General features: G+C 37.5%; 1 protein-coding gene across 4 annotated transcripts in view; it reads left to right on the forward strand.

The window, feature by feature from the left end:
* The window catches only part of APOOL (apolipoprotein O like), a 356,871-nt gene that overhangs the window by 310,168 nt on the left and 27,742 nt on the right, over positions 1-18,961 (forward strand). For 3 of the 4 annotated variants that reach the window (XR_011998215.1, XR_011998213.1, XM_072743927.1), the window contains exon 12: positions 13,444-14,076. The exons of the other annotated variant lie outside the window; for it this stretch is intronic. The gene's annotated coding sequence lies outside the window, so the exon portion shown is untranslated. Of the gene's footprint in view, positions 1-13,443; positions 14,077-18,961 lie in introns of those variants that run through there. 4 annotated transcript variants of the gene reach the window in all.

Genomic DNA, 18,961 nt, shown 5'->3' on the forward strand with positions numbered 1-18,961 from the left:
ATTCAGAATAATTATCTTAAAGAAGATTAGCAACTAAAAAACATAGAGACAATGAAAAAAAATTAGGAAAACAAGAAATGAGCAAAATAGGAAATTCAACAAATAGAAACCATAAAAAAAATCCCATAGTAGAAATATACAATTACTAAGGGGTGCCTGGGTGGCTCAGTCAGTTGAGTATCTGACTCATAGTTTTGGCTCAGGTTATGACCTTAGTGTCATTAGATTGAGCCCCACATCATGCTCCATGCTCATCACAGAGTCTGCTTGACATTCTTTCCCCTCCCTCTCTCTCCCCCACCCCCCAGTAGTGCTCTATATCTCTAAAATTAAAATATATATATAATAACTGAAATTAATTCAATAGAGAACTTCAAAAGCAGGCTCAACCATGCAGAAGAAAGAATCACTGACTTAAGGATAGGACAATAATATTGGCAAATTGAGTTTAAATACAATATTAAAACAAAATAAAAACATCAACAACAACAACAAAGGATAGGACATTAGAAATCATTTCATCAGAGGAGCAAGAATTTTTTAAAATAATGACAGTGGAAAAAAGCCTACAGGACTTATACAACACAATAGAAACATACAATATTCACATTATGGGAAATCCAGAAGGATAAGACATAAAAAGAAAAGAACAGAGAGCATATTTAAAGCAATAATCACTGAAAACTTTCTGAACTTGGAGAAAGAAACAGACATCCAGATCCGTGAGGCCCAAAAGATCCCAAACAGATTAAACGTGAATAGAGCTACATTGAAACACATTATAATTAAATCATCAAAAGTCAAAGACAAAAAGAATTTTAAAAACAAGAAGAGGAGAAGCTACATAAAGAATATTTCCATAAGACTATGGATAGAATCCTCAACAGAGACATTTCAGGCCATGAAACAACGGAATTACACATTTAAAAAATTCAAAGAAAAAACCTATCAACCAATCATACTATACCTGGCAAAGCTGTCCTCAGAAATGAAGGACAGATAAAGATTTTCCCAAACTTACAGAAGGTGAAGAATTTCATCACGAATAGATCCTCCTAAAAAACAAACAAACAAAAACAAAACAAAACAAAACAAAAAAACGAATAGATCCTCCTAACTAGAAATGCTCAAAGTAGTTATTTGAGTGAAAGTAAAATGATGCTAATTAAAATCATGAACTAGAACTTAGTGTAACATTCACTCAATGGTAAACATTTAGTCAAAATTAGATTCTGTAACTTGGTAATAGTGGTCCATAATTCACTTACACTTCTAGTTTAAAATTAAAGCAAATGAATGTAGTAAAACTGTTACTACAATAATCCATTATTACTTATGCATTAAAAAATAAGTAAAGTATAATAGCAATAACCTAAAATGTGAATGAGAGGAAAAGTAAAAGTGTAAAGTTTAGGAATGATATTGAAGTTAAGTTACTATTGACTTAAAAATATGATGTTATAATTTAAGATAATTTATGTATGCCTCATAGTACCATAAGAGAAAAAACTACAGCAATCACACAAAATAACATGATAAAGAAGTCAAATCATACTGATACAAAATGCATCAAAACATACACAAAAATGACAGCAGGATAAGAAACAAAAAACAATGAATCTACAAAATACCAGAAAAGAATTAACAGAATGGCAACAGTAATTCCTTACCCATAAACAATACTTTAAATATGAATTAAATTCTCCAATCAAAAGACATAGAATGGATAAATGGATAAAAATCAAGATCCAACAATAAGTTTCCTACAAGAGACTCACATTAGCCTTCAAAACACACATAGACTGAGAATGATGGGATAGAAAAAGACATTTCAAGCATACCATAATGAAAAAAATCAGTGGTAGTTATATCTACAAAATAGGCTTTAAGTAAAAAGTGATAAAAAGAGAAAAAGACTGTTATCACACAATCATGAAAGAGTCAACCCATCAAAAATATAACAATTGTAAATATTTATGTGCCAAACATTAGAACACCTAAATATATAAAGTGAAAACTAACAGATCTAAAAGGAGAAATTAACAGAAATACAAGTGGGATTTATCCCCAGGATGCAAGGCTGGTTCAACACTCGTAAAGCAATCAATGTGATGGATCATATCAGAAAGAGAAAAAACAAGAAACATATGATCCTCTCAATAGATGCAGAGAAAGCATTTGACAAAATACAACATCCATTCCTGATCAAAACTCTTCAGAGTGTAGGGATAGAGGGAACATTCCTCAGCATCTTAAAAGCCCACAGCAAATATCCTTCTCAATGGGGAAACACTGGGAGCCCGTCCCCTAAGATCAGGAACGAGACAGGGATGTCCACTCTCACCACTGCTATTCAACATAGTACTAGAAGTCCTAGCCTCAGAAATCAGACAATAAAAACAAATAAAAGGCATTCAAATTGGCAAAGAAGAAGTCAAACTCTCCCTCTTCGCCGATGGCATGATACTCTACCTAAAAATTCCAAAAGATTCCACCCCAGGATTTCTAGAACTCATACAGCAATTTGGCAGTGTGGCAGGATATGAAATCAATGCCCAGAAGTCAGTGGCATTTCTATACACTAACAATGATACTGAAGAAAGAGAAATTAAGGAGTAAATCCCATTTACAATTGCACCCAAAAGCATAAGATACCGAGGAATAAGACTAACCAAAGAGGTAAAGGATCTATACCCTAAAAACTATAGAAGACTTCTGAAAGAAATTGAGGAAGACACAAAGAGATGGAAAAACATTCCATGCTCATGGATTGGAAGAATTAATACTGTGAAAATGTCAATGTTACCAAGGGCAATTTACACGTTTAATGCAATCCCTATCAAAATACCATGGATTTTCTTCAGAGAGTTGGAAACATTATTTTAAGATTTGTGTGGAATCAGAAAAGACCCCGAATAGCCAGGGGAATATGAAAAAGAAAAACATAGCTGGGGGAATCAAAATGCCAGATTTTAGGTTGTACTGCAAAGCTGTGGTCACCAAGACAGTGTGGTACTGGCACAAAAACACACATACATCAATAGAACAGAATAGAGAATCCAGAAGTGGACCCTCAACTTTATGGTCAACTAATAAACAACAAAGGAGGAAAGACTATTCACTGGAAAAAAGACAGTCTCTTCAATAAATGGTGTTGGGAAAATTGGACATCCACATGCAGAAGAATGAAACTAGACCACTCTCTTGCACCATACACAAAGTTAAACTCAAAATGGATGAAAGTTCTAAATGTGAGACAAGATTCCATCAAAATCCTAGAGAAGAACATAGCCAACACCCTTTTTGAACTTGACCACAGTAACTTCTTGGAAGATACATCCATGAAGGGAAGAGAAACAAAAGCAAAAATGAACTATGTCATTAGGGAGCCAAGTCCCTCCTGCCTGAGTCACCAGTTGGGGCACCATGCTGACTAGCCACAGAGGAACCCGGGCGTCCAGGCTGGCTCAGACTGTCATGCTGCGGAAGCACATCGAGGGCCACAGCTTAGCCCCAGAGTTCCCCTCATACCACAGACATTCAAAGACACTAGATGGAGGTGGGGGGTGGGGCGTATTGAGAGGGAAACTGGGGCAGGATGCTGGCCACACTCTACTAGCAACTACCAAATTTCCCTTGACCCCTTGACATTCCTTCCTTAATAAGGCCACTTCTGTTTTGTGAGGCTCCTCTTAAATTGAAAATAGTGGAAAATTGGTAGAGAGAAGATATTGTGGGGTGCCTGGGTGGCTCAGCGGTTGAGTGTGTGCATTGGATCAGATCATGATCCCGGAGTCCTGGCACTGAGTCCCACATCAGGCTCCTGCATATCTTCATATCTTCATCAATATATGAAGTTTTTGCACAGCAAAGGATACAGTCAACAAAACTAAAAGACAACCTACAGAATGGGAGAAGATATTTGCAAATGACCTATCAGATCAAGGGCTAGTGTCCAAGATCTATGAAGAACTTATTAAACTCAACAGGAATGAAACAAACAATCCAATCATGAAATGGGCAAAAGACATGAACAGAATCTCACAGAGGAAGACATAGACATGGCCAACAAGCACATGAGAAAATGCTCCGCATCACTTGCCATCAGGGAAATACAAATCAAAACAACAATGAGATACAACCTGACACCAGTGAGAATGGGGAAAATTCACAAGACAGGAAACAACAAATGTTGGAGAGAATGTGGAGAAAGGGGAACCCTCTTACACTGTTGGTGGAATGTGAACTGGTGCAGCCGCTCTGGAAAACTGTGTGGAGGTTCCTCCAAGAGTTAAAAATAGATCTGCCCTAAGACCCAGCAATTGCACTGCTTGGGATTTACCCCAAAGATACCGATGCAGTGAAATGCCGGGACACCTGCACCCCGATGTTTATAGAAGCAATAGCCAAAGTGTGGAAGGAACCTCGGTGTCCATCGAAAGACGAATGGATAAAGAAGATGTAGTCTATGTATACAATGGAATATTACTCAGCCATTAGAAACGACAAATACCCACCATTTGCTTCGATGTGGATGGAACTGGAGGGTATTATGCTGAGTGAAATAAGTCAATCGGAGAAGGACAAACATTATATGTTCTCATTCATTTGGGTAATATAAAAAATAGTGAAAGGAAAAGGAGAGAAAAAGAGTGGGAAATATCAGAGAGGGTGAGAGAACATGAGAGACTCCTAACTCTGGGAAACGAGCAAGGGGTGGTAGAAAGGGAGGTGGGCGGGGGATGGGGGTGACTGGGTGACGGGCACTGAGGGGAGCACTTGATGGGATGAGCACTGGGTGTTATTCTATATGTTGGCAAATTGAACACCAATAAAAAATAAATTTATAAAAAAACAGAAATACAATAATAGTTAATGACATAATATCCCATTCTGAAAAATAGATTATTGAGACAGAAAATCAATTATGAAACAATGGATTTGAACAACCCTGTAGACCAAATGGACCTAACAGATATATGCAGAACATTCTGCTCAATAACAGCAGTATACACATACTCCACTGCATATAGATCATTTTCTAAAAGAGATCATATATTAGGTCACAGAATAAGTCTCAGCAAATTCAAGATGACTGAGTTCAGATCAAATATTTTCACTTACCACAATAGAATGAAAGTAGAAATCAATAATAAGAAAAAAACTGGAAAATTCACAAATAAAATGAAATTGAACAACACTCTCCTGAAAAATCAATAGATCAAAGAAAAAATTAAAGAAGAAATAAATTTTAAAATTCTTCAGAAAAATGAAAATGGAAACCTAAAATATTAGACTTATGGATTTCAGCAAAAACAGGTCTAAGAGGAATCTTCATTACAACAAATGCCTAAATTTTTAAAAAAGGAAGAAAGAGGAGGGTGGGGCAAGATGGTGGAAGAGTAGGATTCCTCAACTCACCTGGTCCCACCAACTTACCTAGATACCTTTCAAAGCATCTTGAACACCTACAAATTTGACCTGAGATTTAAAGACAGAACAGCCAGAACTCTACGGAGAGAAAAGTTTTTGCTGCTAGGAAAGTAGGAAGGAGGAAAAAAAATAAATTAATTAAAAAGAATCAAGTTGGGGAGGGGCACTGTGAGGAACCAGGCTAAAGCTGAGCACCCAGAGCCTCCTGGACAGGAAAACCCAGTCCTGGAGAAGAGGGAAATTTAAAAATTCATGCTGGATTTTTCCCAGCCAGAAAAGTGATTAGCAGGGAAATGTGGCAGCCTCTCGGGAGGGGCAATGAAGCCTCCAGATTCCCTGAGTCACTATTAGAGGAGGTGCACCCAGGGGAAAGCACAAAGTGGATCGCAGACTGATCTTGATAAAGGGCTGGAGTGGGCAACCCGAGGCATTTGGGAGAAGCCAGTAGGATAGGCAGCCAGATGCAGGCAGAGGTACAGCTTCAGGAGCCCCCGTGCTTTCGCGAGCTGCCACGCCCCCCCAGGAGCCTGATTCCAGTAGCATAGGGCCCTGGATACCAGGGCCCTCAAGCGGACAAAGCCAGGGATCCTACATTCCCCCAGGGACAGGTGGATATGGGGAGGCCCCAGGAGAGGGATAACTCTCCTGCTACTGGGCAACCCACAAGCTGTGCAGATCAGTGCACCCCAGCCAGCCCCAGGAACATCTATGCCAATGCAGACTGGAAGACTGCATTGGTTACTAGCAGGGAGCTGACTCCAGAACTGGAGACCTGGCTGCCACCATTGTTGTTTTCCTCATTTTTCACCTTGTGCCTGGGAGGGGTGGGGCAACCAGGGAACAAAGGCCTCCCAAGATAAACAGTACACAATGAGCACTGCACCTGTCAGGGGATGGGGCATCTTTGCCAAGGCACACACACCTGAGGATCAGCACAGCAGACCCCTCCCACAGAGGACCAGCTGGAAGGACAGGGGAAGAGCAAGTTCTTGACCAAGCAGCACTGGAAAGCTACAGAACCAAGGGAAAATCAAGGGAATATAGTATATAGAACGAGAGTCTATATAGTCCACCCCATTTTATTAATTTTTGTTTTTTTCCTTTTGTCCATTACAATTTGTTTTCATATCAGACTAAAATTTTCCAGTATTTTGTCTCTTTTCCCACCTTAACTGCAATATATTACCAGCTCTTCATTTTTAAGTTTCTTCCTTTTTGACTTTAATATTTCTACAATTACAGATCTTAGATATATTTTTCAATTCTGGATTCCCTTCAACTTAATTTTGGGAGATATACAAGATATGTGTTTTTGTTCTGTTTTGTTTGTTTGTTTGTTTGTTTTGTTTTCCCAGCCCTTTTTTGTTCTACAATGGTGGAAGTTAATACCTTCTAAAACAGGACCAGCATGCACTCTGAACCAAGTCGAATACCATACTGGTTCATTCTGTGAGACTGTATTCTCTCTTCATTCCAGTCTGCCCCCCTTTTTTATCTTGTTTATGTTTTGGTGGTCAATATTGTGGGTTTCTACAAGTATTGCTGGTTTATATAAATTTGAGATTGAGTATCTTCTAACATACAGAACTTAATACACACAGAACCAAGAGAATCACCCTCTAGGACCCCTCAAGTAGACTACATTCTCTACTTCCACTACCACTTCTTCACCACCACCATCTCCCACTCTCCCTTTTTTTTTTAAAAGTACCTTTTTTTTTATTTATGATAGGCACACAGTGAGAGAGAGAGAGGCAGAGACACAGGCAGAGGGAGAAGCAGGCTCCATGCACCGGGAGCCCGATGTGGGATTCGATCCCGGATCTTCAGGATCACGCCCTGGGCCAAAGGCAGGCGCCAAACCGCTGTGCCACCCAGGGATCCCCCACTCTCCCTTTTTTCTATTTTTTCTCTTTTTCCTCTTTGCTTTTCTTTTTTCTTTTTTCTTTTTCTTTTTCTCTTTTTAGGATTTTTGACCTTTTATTTTTTACTACATTTTTAAAATTTGTTTTTTCACTTTAGTACTCGTTTTGTTTTATTTTTTCTGATCCTCGTTTTCATTTTCTGCTCTCTGACCTTGTCAGAATCATCTAGGGTGAAATTGACTTAGGTCATGGTTGATATTCTTGACTCAGCCCACTAAGACAGCCACTCTGCACTGAACAAAATGACTCCAAGGAAGAATTCACCACAAAAGAAAATCAGAAACAACACTCCACTAGAGTTACAGAATATGGATTTCAATCTGATGTCAGAAAGCCAGTTTAGAAGCACAACTATAAAGCTAGTCGTGGCTCTGGAAAAAAGCATAAATGACTCTAAAGCCTTCTTTACTGCAGAATTTAGATCTAATCAGGCTGAAATTAAAAATCAATTAAATGAGATGCAATCCAAACTGGAGGTACTAATGGCTAGGATTAATGAGGTAGAAGAAAGAGTGAGTGACATAGAAGACAAGTTGATAGAAAGGAAGGAAGTTGAGGAAAAAAGAGAAAAACAATTAAAAGACCATGAGGAAAGGTTAAGGGAAATAAATGAGAGCCTCAGAAGGAAGAATCTCCATATAATTGGGGTTCCAGAAGAGACCAAGAGGGAGAGAGGGCCAGAATGTATATTTGAAATTCTCATAGCTGATAACCTCCCTAAGTTGGGGAGGGGAACAGGCATTCATATCCAGGAGATAGAGAGGTCCCCACCGAATCAATAAAAACCATTCAATAAGTGGACATTTAATAATGAAACTTGGAAATTCCACAAAGAAAAAACCTTAAAATAGCAAGAGACAAGAGATTCTTAACTTATATGAGGAGAAATATCAGATTAACAATAGACTTCTCCACAGAGACATAGCAGGCCAGAAAGGCCTGGCAGGATATATTCAGGGTACTAAATAAGAATAACATTCAGCCAAGAATACTTTATTCTGAAAGGTTGTCACTCAGAATATGAGAGAAAAGAGCTTCCAAGATAGGCAGAAACTGAAAAAATATGTGACCACCAAACCAGCTCTGCAGGAAATATTAAGAGGGAACCTGTAAAAGAAAGAGGAAGCCCAAAGAAATAATCCACAGAACAGGGACTGAATTGCTATTGGGATGAATAAATTCATATCTTACAAAAGTAACTTTGAATGTGAATGGGCTAAATGATCCTGTCAAATGATGCAGGGTATTGACCGGATAAAGAAACAAGACCCATCTATTTGTTATATACAAGAGACCCATTTTAGACCAAAGGACATCTCCAGCCTGAAAATGAAAGGTTGGAGAAACACTTACCATTCAAATGGTCCTCAGAAGAAAGCTGGGGTAGCAATCCTCATATCAGATAAATTAAAGATTATCCCAAAGACTGTAGTAAGAGATGAAGTAGGACACTATATCATACTTAAAGGATCTATCCAAGAAGAAGGCCTAACATTCATGAATATTTATGCCCCTAATATGGGAACTGCTAAGTATATCAATCAATTCAAAACCAAAGATATACTTAGATAATAACACTAATAGTAAGAAACTTCAACACAGCACTATCTGCAAATGATAGATATTCTAAGCACATCACCAAAGAAACAAAGGCTTTAAATGACCCACTAGACTAGATGGATTTCACAGATATTTACAGAACTTTCCATCCAAAGTAAACTGAATACACATTCTTCTCAAGGGCACATGGAACTTTCTCCAGAATAGACCACATACTGGGTCACATATCAGGTCTCAACTGATACCAAAATATTGGGATAGTCCCCTGCATATTCTCAGATCACAATATTTTGAAATTAGAACTCAATAACAAGAAGAAATTTGGAAGAAATTCAAACACGTGGAGGTTAAACACCATCCTGCTAAAAGATGAATGGGCCAACCAGGAAATTAGAAAAGAATTAAAAAGATTCATGGAAACTAGGGGAAATAAAGATACAACCATTCAAAATCTTTGGGATACAGCAAAAGCAGTGTTGAAGGGAAATACATCGCAATACAAGCATCCCTCTCAAAACTGGACAAACTCAAAGGAACAAGCTAACCTTGCACCTAAAGGAGCTGCAGAAGGAACAGCAAATAGATCCTACACCCAGCAGAAGAAGAGAGTTAATAAAGATTCGAGCAGAACTCAATGAAATAGAGACCAGAAGAACTGTGGAACAGATCAACAAAACCAGGAGTTGGTTCTTGAAAGAATAGATAAGATAGATAAACCATTAACCAGCCTTATTAAAAACAAAAGACCCAAATAAATAAAATCATGAATGAAAGACAAGAGACCTCAACTAATACCAAGGAAATACAAGCGATTTTTAAAACGTATTATGAAAAAAATAAAAAACATTATGAGCAGCTCTATGCAAAAAAAAAAAAAAAAAGTCAATCTAGAAGAAACGGATGCATTTCTGGAAAACCACAAACTACCAAAACTGGAACAGGAAGCAATAGAAAACCTGAACAGGCCAATAACCAGGGAGGAAATTGAAGCTGTCATCGAAAACCTCCCAAGACACAAAAGTCCAGGACCAGATGGCTTCCCAGGGGAATTCCATCAAACATATAAAGGTGAAATAATACCTATTCTACTAAAGCTGTTTTGAAGGATAGAAAGGTAGGGAATATTTGCAAACTCGTTTTATGAGGCCGGCATCAACTTTACACCAAAATCAGACAAAAACCCCTCCAAAAAGTAGAATTATAGACCAATATCACTGATAAACATAGACGTAAAAATTCTCAGCCAATAGGATCCAACAGACATTAAGAAGATTATTCACCATGACCAAGTGGGATTTATCTCTGAAGTGCAAGGCTGCTTCAACACTCGTAAAACAACCAACGTGATAGATCATATCAATAGGAGAAAAAACAAGAACATATGATCCTCTCAATAGATGCAGAGAAAGCATTTGACAAAATACAGCATCCATTCATGATCAAAACTCTTCAGAATGTAGGGATAGAGGGAATATTCCTCAGCATCTTAAAAGCTGTCTATGAAAAGCCCACAGCTTTATCATTCTCAGTGGGGAAACACTGGGAGCCTTTCCCCTAAGATCAGGAACGAGACAGGGATGTCCACTCTCACCACTGCTATTCAACATAGTACTAGAAGTCCTAGCCTCAGCAATCAGGCAACAAAAAGAAATAAAAGGCATTCAGATTGGCAAAGAAGTTAAACTTTCCCTCTTCGCCGATGACATGATACCGCCGATGACATGGAAAACCCAAAAGACTCCACCTTAAGATTGCAAGAACTCATACAGCCATTTAACAGTGTGACAGGATACAAAATCAATGCCCAGAAGTCAGTTGCACTTCTATACACTAACAATGAGACTGAAGAAAGAGAAATTAAGGCATCAAACCCATTTATACCCATTTACCCAAAAGCATAAGATACCTAGGGATAAACGTAACCAAAGAGGTAAAGGATCTATACACTAAAAACTAGGGAATGCTTCTGAAAGAAATTGAGAAAGACAAAAAGAGGTAGAAAACATTCCATGCTCATGGATTGGAAGAATTAATATTGTGAACATGTCTATGCTATGAGGCAATTCACACGTTTAATGCAATCTCTATCAAAATACCTTGGATTTTCTTCAGAGAGTTGGAACCAATAATTTTAAGATGTGGAATCAGAAAAGACCTTGAATAGCCAGGGAAATATTGAAAAAGAAAACTATAGCTGGGGGCATCACAATGGCCAATTTTAGGTTGTACTGCAAAGCTGTGGTCATCAAGACAGTGTGGTACTGGCACAAAAACAGACACAGATCAATAGAACAGAAGAGAGAACCCAGAAATGGGCCCTCAACTCTATGGCCAACTAATATTTGACAAAGCAGGAAAGATTATCCACTGGAAAAAAGACAGTCTCTTCAGTAAATTGTGCTGGGAAAATTGGACATCCACATGCAGAAGAATGAAACTAGACCATTCTCTTACACCATACACAAAGATAAACTCAAAATGGATGAAAGATCTAAATGTGAGACAAGACTGCATCAAAATCCTAGCGGAGAACATAGGCAGCACCCTTTTTGATCTTGGCCAAAGCAACTTCTTGGAAGATACGTCCATAAAGGCAAGGGAAACAAAAGCAAGAATGAATTATTGGGACTTAATCAGGATAAAAAGCTTCTGCACAACAAAAGAAACAGGAACAAAACTGAAAAACAACCTACAGAATGGGAGAAGATATTTGCAAATGACCTATCAGATAAAGGGCTAGTATCCAAGATCTATAAAGAACTTATTAAACGCAACGTCAAAGAAAGAAACAATCCAATCATGAAATGGGCAAAAGACATGAACAGAAATTTCACCAGAGAAGACATAGAAATGGCCAATAAGCACAGGAGAAAATGCTCCGCATCACTGGCCATCAGGAAAATACAAATACAAACCATAATGAGATACCACCTCGCATCAGTGAGAATGGTGAAAATTAACAATACAGGAAACAACAAATGTTGGAATGGATGTGGAGAAAGGGGAACCCTCTTGCACTGTTGGTGGGAGTGTGAGGTGGTACAGCCACTCTGGAAAACTGTATGGAGGTTCTTCAAAGAGTTAAAAATAGAACTTCCCTACAACCCAGAAATTGCACATCTAGGGATTTACCCCAAAGATACAGATGCAGTGAAAGACCGAGACACCTGCAACCCAAAGTTTATAGCAGCAACGTCCACAGTACCCAAACTGTTGAAGGAGCCTTGATGTCCAACCAAAGATGAATGGATAAAGAAGATGTGGTCTATGTATACAATGGAATATTACTCAGCCTTTTGAAACGAGAAATAACCACCATTTTCTTCGACGTGGATGGAACTGGAGGGTATTATGCTGAGTGAAGTTAGTAAATTGGAGAAGGACAAACATTATATGCTCTCATTCATTCAGGGAATATAAGAAATAGTGAAAGGGACTATATATTATTATATTATTATTAAAAATGTGGCCGTGATCAGTACAATGTTTTTCAATTAAAATAGAGAACTGTCATAATAAAGTCCTACAGTATTTATACATTCTCAAATCTGTTTTTTAAAGATTTATTTATTTATTTGAGAAATATAGAGTGCTGGATATGTTTGTGAACATTGACGACCCGAGGGATAGAATCCCCTAGTAGACGTCCCACTGAGTGTGGAGCCCAATGTGTGCCTCTTTCTCATGACCCATGAGATCATAAGCCAAAGTCAAGAATGGGTCACTCAACTGAATGAGCCATCCAGGCATTTCTCAAATCTATTTTTAAATGACATTTTAAAATGCTCATGAACATCTTTTTTCTGGCTCCCTGCAATAGAAAAGTACATCTATGAGTGGAAAATTTTGATCTTCCAGAAGTAACATGTCAACAGTACTCAAATAAAATTTCTTTTTAAAGTAACATGTTATGCTGAGAAAATGAAGTTTTGTCATGAACTCCTATCATATAACAATTCTCTAGCAGTGACAAAAGTCTGGTTAGTATGATATAAATTATGTTGCTATAATAACATATAATGTGACAACACTAGTGATTTAATTTAACATTTATGCAATAATCATACAATGAAACCAGAATACTTTGTAAAAGCAATAAATTTAATTTTGCAGTTATACAGTATTAACATTCATCACTGTGCAAGACTGGAGTGTGAACGTTGGTAGTATAATTTTTTTAAAAAAGAGATATTTGGGTTTTTATGTAAATCCGCTTCTGTAATGTTTATTTCTTACTTTAGTACAGAGATTCTGGATTGCATACTATTTAAAATTATCTGGAGCAATTTTATTACAAGTATATTATTTAGTGGTTGTTTAAAAGCAGTCAACAATTCATTTCCTAAAAGAAAATATTTATGTGTGTTGTTTTAAATCAGTAAAATTTATATAGGTGATTAAACAGGTTTTTAAAATGACTCAGGTATATATAATTAATTTTCTAGTACATAAGCATATCTAAACAAGAATAGAAATTTTATTAAATACCTTTTAATTATGTTTGATATTTTTAACCTCCTTGCAGAGTTTTTCTACACCAGAAGTTCCAAAGTCAAGCTACATTCAAAAAGAAGCAACAAATTGGACACCCAAGTTCTGAAGAGCCAGATATCCCTTATAGCATAGGACATGTGCAGATAAATCCAATTATTAAAAATTTCCTGCAGAAATAATATATGTATGTGTGTATTACACACATGCATATGACCATCTCAAAAGCATATTCTGAAAACTTTAAGAAAACATTATGAGTATGATCCATGCTGTAAATTATACTTTATTTCTCTTTCTGTATTTATGCCATCAATTATTCTCTTATGCCTTTAGCTTTTTGTTCCTCCTACCCCATGACTACAGAGCAAAACTTTCATTTCCAATAACAACTTCATTAACTCAGCAGAGATGGCAAATATTTATCTCCAAAATTAAGCATAATACTTGCTTACTGATTTATGACATATATCTTTATAAAATGTTCAATTAAATTCATAGAAGGTTGGTTTCAAATTGCTTATAGATAATACTAAATACTTTTTAGTTACTGGATAAATCTAGAGAATTGCACCAAAACATCGGCAAACAAATAATGAATTTTATTTGAAATATGCAATTTGATTATAAACTAATACCTTAAAATAAATTAAGAATTGCTAAATGATTTCTGTAAACTGAGTGGAATGATTCCAAGGTCTACATTCCTCCTTCCCTCCTTTCCTTTCTTCCCTTATTCTTTCTTCTCCCTTTAATTCCTCCTTTCTCTAAAAGGCACTTATTTCATACCAACCATGTGCCAAGTACTGGTTAGTTGCTAAGGTGCAAAGGTAAAGCTGAAAAATCACTTATTATTCAATGTGGTCAATTCAATGATAAATATATATACAAGAAAGTAGGAAATCAAAGAAAAATTAACTTAACCTAGGGGCTAATTGTGCTATTAATGGTGGAAAATAAGGCCATAAAGAAATATGATGCCTGGGGTGCCAGGGTGGTTCAATTGGTTAAGCATCTGACTTCAGCTCAGGTCTTAATCTTAGAGTCCTGAGATAGAGCTCCGTGCCCAGCCCTGCCTTAAGTGCTGCATCAGGCTCTGTGCTCACTGGGGAGTCTGCTTCTCCCTCTCCCTCTGTTCCAACCCTCCACTTGTACTCTTTCTCTCTCTCAAATAAATAATGAAACTTTAAAAAGATGATGCCCAAGCTGTCATAAAAGGTAAATGAGAGTCAGTTTTATGAGATGAGGAAAAACAAAAATCAAGGAAGTAAAAAACAACATGGAATATGCAGGGGCTTTCAAGTACTGCTTAAGTGTAAAAGTGAGGAAAATAATAGAATAAGAGGTAAGATTGAAGATGTAGCTAACAACTAGTCCATGGAGACTTTCATATTCCTTGTTAAGGAGTTTAGACTAAATCTTACTAGTTATGGGGATTCATTGAAGGGTTTTAAAAAATCCTAATCAGATTTTATGTTTTACACTGATCACTTTGATTGGCTGTATGAAGGATGGATTTGAAGGAGACAGAAATGAGAGACAGGGAACAATTTAGAAAGCAAAGATAAATGAGTACTATAACTGGAAGAGTGAGAAAAAAGACTGAGAAGAAAGACAGATTGAAGCAACTTCTAGGAAGTAAATTGATAGGACCTGAAGCCTCATGAGATGTCACAGATGAGAGGAAGATGCTATTAGCATTGAAAAGACGTTGGCACTATTCATGGAGGTAGGTTTCTAATAGATCAACAGGCCAATGAGCAGCCAGGGTGGGGGCTGGAAGAATACGGGAAAGTTAATGCCACTATAAACCCATAACCTCCACTAACCCATAACCTTGACCATTAACACTGCCCAGCCATCTGCTCATGAGAGAGGTCACTCTGCAACTCCCACAGTGATTATTGTATGCCTTTCCTTGAGCATTGATCAGCTCCCCACTCTTGCACCCCCATTCTCAGGAGATAACCTCAGTTTGTAACTTAAAAAGTAAATCAAGACAGAGATGGGAACTTCCAGATCTACAAATGGTCCTGCATTCACTCTCTTATTTCAAAATGTCTCACACACCATCTAAGGGCAACACTATTACCTGCTCTCTGAATCCCATCCTCCCCAGATTTTACCTGGACCTTGCTGCATCAATTATCTTCCTTTTCTCCAAGGTATCCTCAACCCGTCCCTCTACTGGTTCAATATCTTCAGCTGAAACATGCTAAACTGTAGAAAAAGAAAATGAAAATCCCTCCATAGAAACTGACACTGTGCCTCAGACCTCTATCCAAGTGCCCAGGCTACTGTCCTTTGAAATTCATCCCTGCATTTGCCTGGAGGCTATGCTTCCTCCAGGCTGCTCCCAGCTTATGCCATAGAGAAAGAGGAACATTAATGTGAGCACATTTCTAAGAGTTATGGGACTCCTCTGATGGCTGATTTTGGTTTGAGGACTCCCTAATGACTTTCTGAACCTTCGTTAGACTGCACAGGAGTCTAGGACACTTCTTCCCAAATTTTCTTCCTTCTCTCCTTCACTCAGGGTAAGACTCTCAGACTTTCCCAAATCCCTTTCCATTGTGTCTCAACAGTTGTTTACTCTAATAAAAAATATGCAGAGTCTAATCTCATCCTGATGTTTGCTTCTGGGAGGGCCTAGTTAAACATTTCTTCAACACCATTTTCTCTAGCAACTTCTCTGTTCACCTTCACAGTTAAGATTCTGGAATTGGTTGTCTTTACTCCTTTCATTTCTCTCTCTCTGCCTCATCCTTCAATTCACATCAATTTGGATTCAATAGACATTGGCACTATTCATGGAGGTAGGTTTCTAATAGATCAACAGGCCAATGAGCTCTTACTATCCTATCATCCTATCCAAACTGCTCTTACTAAGGTTGTAAATTACCTCCGTGTCACAAAATCTATGATTTCTAATCTTTTATTTTACTGGCCATCAGCATTCATCACTAATGACCCTCCTTGAAACATTTTCTTCTTTTGATTTTGTAAAACTATGTTCTCCTCGTTTTATACCTAACTCTTTGCTCCTTCTCAGCTTCTTGTGCTGCCTTCTCCCCTTACTCCATTCACTATTAGAGTTAGGCCTTTTTTTTTCTTCTAACCCTGTTCATTCTCCATAAGCATTTGATTTGACTCTATTGTTTTAATTATCTACAATAACTCTCAATTCTATATCTGCAGTTTAGACATCTTCCTGACCTTCCCATGTAGCCATTTGCCTATTGGACCTCTCCCCTTGGATATCTCAAAAGCATTGAAAATTCAATATTTCTAAAAGTGAACTCATCTGTCAAGTTGCTTGTTTTAGTTTCCTATGGTTATGGTAACAAATTACCAGGAACACAGTTGCCTTATAAAGTATATTTATTATATTGCAATTCTATAGGTCATAAATCTAGCATGAATTTAACTGTGTTAAAATAAAGGTATGACGTGGTTTTATGGCTTCTTCATTAGAGGAGAATCCTTTTCTTTTCCTTTTCCATCTTCTAGAGGCTATCCACATCCCTTGGCTCATGGCCCTCAGCAAAGCCAGCAGTGGTGGTTGAGTCTTCATATTGCATCACTCCAAACTCCTTTTCTGCCTCCCTCTTTTAAGAATTACATTGGGCCCACCCATATAAATCCAGGGTAATATCCCTAACTTGAAATCAGTTGATTAACAATCTTCATTCCATCTGCAACCTTAATTCTCCTTTACTATTTAAGATAACATTCACAGATTCCAGGGATTGACATGGACATTCTTGGGGAAAAGGCATTATTCTACTTATTGCGTTGTTTAAGCCAGAAACTTGAGAATCATATTTACTTCTTAATCTCTTTAGTATTCTGTGTCTTTTAGGGTCCCATATGAGTGCAATAAAAACACCTGAATCTAGTAGCTTCAACAAATGAGTTTATCTCTTATAACATGAAGTCCTGAGCTCAGCAGCCTAGTTCTGGTGCAGAATATTTCAAGAATATCATCTTTCTAGTCTACACTTCTTTTTAAAAATATTTTATTTATTTGGGACACCTGGATGGCTCGATGTTTGAGCGTCTGCCTTTGGCACAGGGCGTGATCCCAGAGTCCTGGGATTGAGTCCCACATCGCTCTTCCTGCATGAGGCCTGCTTCTCTCATGGCATGAGAGAGACACAGAGAGAGAGGCAGAGACACAGGCAGAGGGAGAAGTTCCAATATTGGGGGAGGAAGAATCCAGCATACTGCTTTTGGCAATTACTCCACTCTCTTGTATAAGGGAGTAAGATCTGATTAGGCCTCCTTTGTTGAGGTGATGGGATCATATAGTTACTCCTTAAATTTTGAAGAGTAAATGAAGTGAACCTCCCTCATTCCCTAATTACTCAGTCTATCTCAGTCTATCTCCATTATTCTCTTGTTCTCCCTACTATTCCAGCAACTCTTTTCCTTTTTGCCCCTTCTCTACCTGGCCAATGTTGTATGTCAGCCTTTCCTACAGAAAGCTGTACAGAAATGATTATGTCCTAAGATTCCTTTGGGTTTTCCAGATTCCATGGTTTCCAGTGTTTAATGTAGTATCTGTTCAGATTTCATGGATAGAGTGGGGATGCTTAAAGTGTAAGTTTCAGTAAGGCTAGCTGTTTTTTAGAGTATCTAAAACCAAACACATTTATCTACCAAAACTATTATAGTAAGAGAGCAATTGCCCTCTCATAGATTTAAGATACATCACAAAATGTCCTATACTAACTTTTCTATACGTGTCCTTGCTATTCAGCCATCTCTCTTCAATCCTCTGGAGAAAATGTGAGGGAGGTGAAGAAGTAGGGGCACATCTCATTTCACTTGCTACCAAACCCTGACCCTTACTACTTTCTAAGTATATCTCTTATATGTTCCTTTTTCCACCTTTATCTCTATGCACTCTGTCCTAGTTTAAGACAGAACTATCTTTCCCATGGACTATCATAACAAATTCCTAATTAGACTCTCTATGCCTATACTTCTCTCTATCCAATCCTTTTGCCACAGTACAGCCAGAATAATATTTTTAAATGCTAATCTTGTTGTTTCTCTCTTAAAAACCCTTCGGTATCTTCCAATTATCCTAAAATAAAGCTTCAAACCTTACTATGATTTACAAGGCCCTCCAAAATCTCAAGACCTAGAGTCTCTATTTCTCTACTGTGTATGTATATATGTATGTATGTATGTATCTATCATCTATCATCTATCCATCTGTATCTATCAACTGTGTGTTAGTGTATAATATTTATAAAATACTTAATATGATGTAAGCACTAAGATGTTTTATACACATTATTTTATAATGTCCTCACAAAGTTTATATGAAATAGATATTATTTTTCCTGATTTACAAACAAGGAAATTGAGGCTTCAAGTAGTTCAGTAACTTCTTCAAGTCCCCACAATTAGTATCAGAGCCAAGATTCAAACACAACCAGCTTGACTCCAAAGTATTTTACTACCACAGTATATTCTTTTCCTTTTCCAGTTTCTTTATACATCACTATCCATCTTGCTCTCTGCTCTAATCATACTGGACT

This window comes from Vulpes vulpes, chromosome X (assembly GCF_048418805.1).
Source record: "Vulpes vulpes isolate BD-2025 chromosome X, VulVul3, whole genome shotgun sequence".
In the NCBI taxonomy this organism is placed as follows: domain Eukaryota; kingdom Metazoa; phylum Chordata; class Mammalia; order Carnivora; family Canidae; genus Vulpes; species Vulpes vulpes.